This window comes from Aplysia californica, unplaced genomic scaffold, assembly GCF_000002075.1.
Source record: "Aplysia californica isolate F4 #8 unplaced genomic scaffold, AplCal3.0 scaffold00030, whole genome shotgun sequence".
Classification (NCBI taxonomy): domain Eukaryota; kingdom Metazoa; phylum Mollusca; class Gastropoda; order Aplysiida; family Aplysiidae; genus Aplysia; species Aplysia californica.
The window spans coordinates 144,390-152,187 of record NW_004797300.1 but is presented as its reverse complement, the minus strand read 5'-3'; the positions used below and the strand labels follow the sequence as shown (position 1 = coordinate 152,187).

General features: G+C 41.7%; 1 protein-coding gene and 1 non-coding gene across 2 annotated transcripts in view; one reads left to right on the top strand and one right to left on the bottom strand.

Annotated features, from left to right (window-relative positions):
- The window catches only part of LOC100533323 (soluble guanylate cyclase subunit), a gene marked incomplete at its 3' end in the record, with an annotated part of 184,338 nt that overhangs the window by 103,739 nt on the left and 72,801 nt on the right, over positions 1-7,798 (bottom strand).
- TRNAS-AGA lies at positions 5,333-5,414 on the top strand. The gene has a single exon. It is a non-coding gene; the product is annotated as a tRNA-Ser (tRNA).

Below are 7,798 nucleotides of genomic sequence, written 5' to 3'. Positions count from 1 at the left end.
CTCTCTCTCTCTCTCTCTCTCCCCTCTCTCTCTCTCTCTCACTCACTCTCTCTTTCTCTCTCTCTTGCAAGTAGCACTGCGTGTTCAGTAACCTCCCTGCAGTTGGTGCGAATGAATTTCTCTATCTGTACTTTTAAATTCAGTGTGCGTTAATAGTATTTTCTGCCCTCAGATAAAATGAAAAAAAGTCTTAGACTAGAACAGGCTCGACTTCAATTTCAATTCTAATCTCTCCGATGTCACATGTGGGATGAGGCATTGTGTTTGTGTAATGGCATTCTCTATTGTTCGCTCGTTTAACAACTGACTTTTCGCTCTTTTATAAATAACTTTAAATAAATTACGAGATAGCAGAGGGTCATCCGAGGGCGAGAGTGTTAATTAACTTTAAATTTAAAAGAAGCAATAGCTTACATTATGTCCATGAAGTGAAGGGTATTTTAGCGTTGTGAATACGGAACTAGAATTATTTCTGTGTTTTAGTCATGGTACAGGGAAGCACACCGATACAAATTGGCTGTTTGTTTGAGTAGAGACAAGCACACTGACACAATAAGGATCATTAATTAGACTTGGGGAAAAAGCAGGACAGACAAATAGAAACATTATAGGGAAGGTTAAGAAGTAGGAAGTGCCCTCCAACCACCCGCTACTGTCCTTTGGAGCAAGAAAGAAGCACGATATAAAAAAAACAACAACAGACTAACAGAATTTATTGATGATATCGATAGCTGGCGGTAACGCACAAACTTTAAAGGTGTGACTACATGTATTAATTATATTCACAAGGACTTCAGGACACGTCCCCCCACCCAAAAAAAAAATAATTTAAACATTATTAACGAGAGGAGACAAATATCAAGACTGTATTAAAGATTTTAAAAATAATATTGTTTTGATGTCCTGGAAAATTTAATGGAAATAAAAGACCAACAAAAACAGTCTCAATACTTAGGGTTCAGATGAGGTCTTATTCACTCCAAAAGTTAAATTCCTCAGTACCAAGAGGCCAAGGACCATACCTCGGTACTCATCTAATACGCAAAGAGAGAACTGATACCATCAGAAAAGAAAACGGCGCAAATTTTCGATGCCCGGCAAACGTAAAGGAAACGGAGAGAATGACAAAGACGAAGGACCTCCCCAGTGATGCCCTCTTATCATCATCATCCAGCGCCAGATCTGCAACAGACATCGGCGATCATGGTTCTCCATTCATTCCTTTGCTCGGGTGCTCTTAAAAAAGCTACATTTCTCTGATCTTTCCCCGTTACCCATGTGCTTATGTTCCCTAAGTAGGTTGCTCTGGACCTACCCCTGCCTCGTTTGCCTTCAATTTTGCCAGTGAGAGTTAGATGTTCAAGACCCTTATGTCTATTCAGGTGTCCCGATAATTGCATTTGCCGTATCCTGATTGTTTTTAACAATGAGCGTCCCACGCGGGCTTCATCCAGCACTACCTTGTTTGATTTCTTTTCTTTCATATCACCTACGCTAACTAATAATGTGTGTTTTTGTGTTGTTGTTGTTTTTTACTTCATTGTCAGTTTACAGTCACTGTGTTGGTCTTTGGCTTATCTTTTACTCTAATTCTTTGAAGACACGCTCTCTGGTCATTCGACAATGCTTGTTTTGGGAGTATTTTTTCTTACAGCATAACTTCATTATAAATTGATATTATAATTAATGTTTCCACTTTTTTTTTCTTGGTCTAAAATTTCAAAAGGCAAGCAACACCATGCCTGCTATGAATGAGAATTTGTGTTTTTGATTTGTGTCTGACGGTTAGATATTTACCATAACATTGCCTTTGGTTTGCTGTTCATAAGACGTAATGGGTCCGCTTTGAAAAAAGTTATCCCCTAAAAAGTTATAGGTACTAGTTTCTTCCAATATACAGAAGGAATATTAGTTTTAGTAAGAGTTTTACGGCACCTGCAACTCAATAAGATCATATAAGTGCCGAAGAATAACTGTGTTACAAGAGAGTAATATACACATAAGAGAAGGAGAGGAGATAAGAACGATAGATGTTTCATAGGAAAGAAGGAAGAGCAAATCACACCAGAGCCCCCGCCAACCACCCACGTACTGAAGGAATGTCAATTGATGCAGAGAGAAACGATTTAAAGCGTCGGTACCTCAAATGAAATGGGAAGTGAGATCTCGAAGGACAATTTGGGCGGGGAACGGGGGGGGGGGCATTAACAATAAAATGTTAGTATTCAAATTTGCTCACGCGCAGCAGGAGCGCTCAGACAGCACACTCTGTATTATGCTGGAATATGGTGCGGGTGACCCTTGTTTTCGTTTTGTTTTAGGTGTGTGTGGGGGGTAAGTTTTTTACGGCGCTCGCAACTGCATTAGGTCATATGAACGCGAGGCACACATTAAACTTTTTCAGTTGGTAGGAAATTTGGAATTTTGCTGGGGTGGCGGCTGAAGCATACTATTTTCGATTTAAGACCACCAAAGGATCTTTAACGTGCGCAACTTGCTCATGGGCCCTACGAGATTGTTCGCCCTTGTTGGAGAAGGCAATGTGTAGATTCTACCAGAAGATCAGGGGTGTGGCTGAAAGACAGCAGTAAGAAGGAGCCGAGAGTAGCAGTAGAAAGGCTGCAGAAAGAGCCAGGAGCCCACAGGAGGGGACAAAGGAGGTGAGGGGGTATGGGCAGAAAGAGGAGACGAAAGCAGACGACAAAATATTGTTAGAGAGCAGGAAAGGATGTGAAAGGAGACAATTTTAGAGAAGAAAACTTTTCGGTTGCTACCCGGATTCGAACCTGGGACCTTTGAATGAGAGGTCAACACCTGAACCTCTAGGCCACGAGAGCCCCTGGACCCTGGTTTGAATCCTCATCGGGGCGTCCTTGATCCAGAGTTGTTTTGTCGAGTGTCCCAGGCTCTGTCATGTTATCGTAGAAGGACATGAAATGAGATAACCGTGTTGAAGAGGATGTGGAACTCATATCAAAGACGAAAAAGAACGTAACCCAGCAATGCAGACCCATACGATGCAGGAGAATTATCACGTCGTAACACGCCTAATTTAATTATCTAGCTATGAGTTCGCTAGGAGGGAATGTACACGTAGGACACCACAGCGCCTACATGAAGAAACCAAGTACTTCATCACGTCAAGAGCTACTGCGGGCAACGTGCAACTAAAGACATTAACAAAACAACTAAACAGTTGTTTAAACAATAAAAGCAACTTGTTCAGAACCACATTCGGTGTTGGTGTTTGTTTTTGGAGACATTTTTATACATAAATCGCTGCATTTCTTTTAACTGCACTTGGCGTGTTGGGGTTGATTTCTAGCAAACTGGTGTTTTTTAATGATCTTCCCGTGCATTGGTAGAACAGTATCTATATTACATTGTTACGTCTTGTTTAAAATATCATAAATATCTGAGCATAAGACAAGACGTGTGGCATAGGAAGACGAACTGTCACTTAAGGCTACGCTCAGACTGAGACATGCTAGGTAGTAGAAGCGTTGCAGTTTTCACAACGGGAGAAAAAAAATGTGTAGGAAAATTTCAAATTAAAAAATCAAAGTGGATGTTTTACGGCCCCATAAACACAATTTAAACCATTTAGGAGGCGGGCTTATACTTTGCCTGTCGGGAACCAACCCATGCTTTGAGAGATACTACGCTCCAGCAGAAAGAGCGAGAAACTCATTAGAAATTCTCCCAACACGGCTATCCAACTGAGTTTTTCTGCGCACAGCAGCGAGGCGTCCAGCCGTAACGTGGTTTTGTTGTTGTTGTTGTTGTTGTTGTTGTTTGGTTTTTATGTTGCTTTTGTTGGTCGGTTTGTTTGTTTGTTTGTTTGTTTGTTTGGGTGGGTTTTTAAAAATTTAGTAACATCAATGGTCATTTAGTGCCGGGGCAAATGTACAGCAAACAGAAAGGCACAAATAACAGAGAGAAAGTAAAGAAGCAGGCCCTACCAATGGGGCCCTCCATCCAACCACCCGCCCTAACCGCTACACCCCAGACGCCAGTAATTTGTTATCAAGAGAAATGTACAATAACAAATATATCTAGTTGTGAGTAACCTGCCGTGTGTAGTCTGCTCACGCGTGAGTCAGTGCACGTTCCCGGCGGCGAGAACTGATTCCGTGCACGTTCTAGTCGGCGCGAGCGGCGGGATCAAAGGTGAGCAGACGGCAGTGTTCTGGCCTGGGCCGCTCTTGAAAACCCTCTTTACAGGGTACTTGTTGAACGTGAGTTCTCAGCAGTGGCAAACCAAAGTTGAAATCTATTACAACGGCGAAACAGCTAAGTGCGCTCTTGGGGCAGGCTTGTCTACTAACTAGATGTTGCATTATTTTTGTCTTGATTGATCTTTATATATACACTTATGCTTGGCTGTACTTTATGAACGTTTTGGTGGATGATTCATACATGTAGCTTGAAACCTTTCTCTTTATGCTGAAAATCCTTATGTGTTCATGATTTAGAAAACAAAGCAGATAAATGGCTTTCTGCTTGTAGGAGGTTAAGATTATTGGAATATTAAAAATTTTTTTAGCAAGGGGAGAGAGAGCGAGTATCATTAATTTAGTAGCTTTTCCACGATGTCCACAGAAAAGAACACCTCAAAGCTGCCATTTCAATTTTTTTATCATAATTCAGCATGACTTATGTTCCCTTAACCAATATTGTTTTAAACAGGTTTTAGCGTTCCAGCAGAGTCAGGTATGAAGTTAGTTTTAAAACCTGACTTAAGAAGTGCGGTGTATCCTGTAAAGACGGTTTTCGTGGTTCGCTGCGGCGTTGTAAATACCTAAGTAAGATCTAACACAGCCGGTGGGCTCTTGAGGATGAGTAGGCCAGGCAGACGTGCAAAGGTGGAAAGGTGGACGGGGTGGAAAAGGGATGGGGAAGGGGAGAGGGGTGAAAAAGGGGTGAGGGAAGGAGGAAGGTGCGAAATAAAGGGGGGGGGGAGAGAAGGAACGCATGTCGGATGTCAACAGGGAACTCGGTCATAACTTGAGCCAGAACACCAGTAACGAAGATTCCTTTTATGCACACGATGTAATTGCATAACAATTCTACAATAAGTATTAATATCATTATCATTGTTATCTGAACTAATCGCCATTGTTAGACTACCACTTTTGGGTAGGTTGGGACATTCCCAGGCCCACCCTGCAAGTCCAGGAAGAATTATTGAGCTATCTCTAGTTTTGTCCGAAATGATGATTTCCAATAATAAACCAACACCTTCGGATGTTTTCCTATTTCAAAAACGCCTGTTATTTCTTGAGTTCTCTTACCTGCCAATATTATTTACCCAGTCATTTGCTACAAGTGTGTTGTCGTGGCCGAGTGGTTAAGGCGATGGACTAGAAATCCATTGGGATCTTCCCGCGCAGGTTCGAATCCTGCCGACAACGGATTTATTTTCCTTTTTGCTTAATAGTAAAAGACCCAAAATGGCAACAGTCTTGCCGTCGGAACATCACCAGACACTGTGTGACGATTAGTGTTCTTGTAACGTTTTGCATTATTCTTGAAATCTCCTCTTTCGTTTCGTCTTCCTCCACAAAATAATATATTATTCTTTTTTTTTCCCTCTTCCCCATTCTTCTTCTGCACTCTGGGTCATACGTTTCGCCTTCAAAACGACTTTTTTGTGCTCAGAAGGATGTCAAAAAGTAGCAATAAGCTAGTAGAAAACTATTCCACAATGATTTTCGGACAGTCGTTCTGAGTAAAGTGACATCATGCACTCTGTCCTTTTGCCACCTCTGAGGAGCTAATAACCAAAACCACAAAATCGCTCATTAAAAAAAAAGATTATGTTAAGTGTTTTACGGCGCTCGCAACTGCATAAGGTCATAAGAGCGCGCGGGACACACCTAACATTTTCAGTTGGTAGGACATTTTTGAATTTTGCTCTGGTGGCAACCGAAGCCTATTCTCATTGATTTTGGACCACCAAGGGATCTTTAACGTTTCAACTTGCACACGGGACCTCCAAGACTTTTCGCCCTTGTCCGAGAAGGCTAGATGTAGATCTTTCCTACCATAAGATCAGGGGTGAGGCTGAAAGATAGCAGTAAGAAGGAGCCAATGAAAAGCAGTGGAAAGGCTGCAGACAGAAAGAGACAGGAGCCCAGAGGATGGGGCAAAGAAAGTGAAGGGGTGGTGGCAGAAATACGAGGAGACGAAAGCAGACGACAGAACATTGCTAGACAGCAGAAAAGAGGTGAAAGGCGACAATTTTAGAGAGGAAAAGGTTTTTGGTCGCTCCCCGGATTCGAACCCGGGACCTTTGAATGAGAGGCGAACACCTTAACCTCTAGGCCGCGAGAGCCCCCCAGAATGCACTCTGTCCTTTCGCCACTTCTGTAGTGCTAATAACCAAGACCACGACAGACAGCTGGGACCGCCAAAAACCTTTCTTACCAGGACACGTATGCAAATGAGTGATTACGTGCAACACAACCAGAGTTGCCCTCGTCATGTCGTCGTGAACACAGATTTAATGCTCATTTTGCGTGGACGTGAGGAACCTGATACTTTATTACACCAAGAGGCTTGTTTGTTTGTTTGCTTGTTTGTTTGCTTGTTTGTTTGCTTGTTTGTTTGTTTGCTAGTTCGTTTGTCTGTCTGTTTGTTTGTTTGTTTGTTAGAGTTAAAGAAAAGCACGTCGACAAAATAATGGTCTTCTAGTGCTAGAAAAAAGGTAATACAGACAGACAGAAACAACCTGATGATGATGATGATGATGATGATGATGATGATGATGATGATGATGATGATGATACAAACATAATTTGTGTGAGATGGTGAACATTGTTTTGGCTTCACTTTACATGCCTGAGAAAAAATAGACATTTTCTAAAGATGAAGGGACCTTTAGGAGAAATTGGTAATCGAATTCTTCCATCTTAATCAACAAGGATGCGTCCATATTAAGGCAACACGGCGTGCGAAAAATATGAATGACCAGGGAAGATGCTAAAATCTACTAGGGGACCTACTCAAATGACTCATTAAAAAAATGTAGATCAAGTGAGAAAAACGCCCAACATGAGATAGGGCATGTAGAGTCAGGGTAACTGCGTCTGCAATGTACCCCGTGTTCAGTGTTTGTGTAGTTGATATCTATCACCCAGAACTATAGTGTGCTCATATGACCATGAATGCAATTGCGAGCGCCGTAAAATTTTTAAGAACTGGAACTATCGTGCAGATGGATCTGGTTCGAATCTCCAATAGGTTGTGATTGAACTTAACATTGTTTGAACTGTTTTTGGAATTTTTGGAAGCTCTCCATCCACTTGGCTTCGTTCAACAGGAGAAGGAAGCTAAATTCTGAAAGCTCGCCTTTAAAAAAAAAAAGAAAAAAACCTTCAGAGTTGATAGAGGTGTTAAAACCATACCATCCCGTATCGATCTCGACTTCCTGCAGTAGGCCAAAGGTCGATAACCTGCCGGTCACATTCCTAATGAACTCCCAGACCTTTTACCCAGAAGTGGATGAAAATCAGAGATTACGTGAAACCCAAGAACTGGTAGTCTAGAGGTCAGCTCCGGTATGATAAGCACAGAGTATACTCAAGCATTTTTTACCGAGTCACCAGAACAAGGAGGCTCGGTTATGGGGAGACTTTTCGTTTTGGTTGGTTTTTGTTGCTGTCGTTGTATTTGTTTTTTGTTTGTATTTTTAATTCACATTTTTAGTAAGAGTTTTACGTTGCTTCCTTTGTTTAACAAAAAAGTAATATCGAGTTCGAAAAAAGTGGGTCAAAATTAACAAAATGCCCCCCCC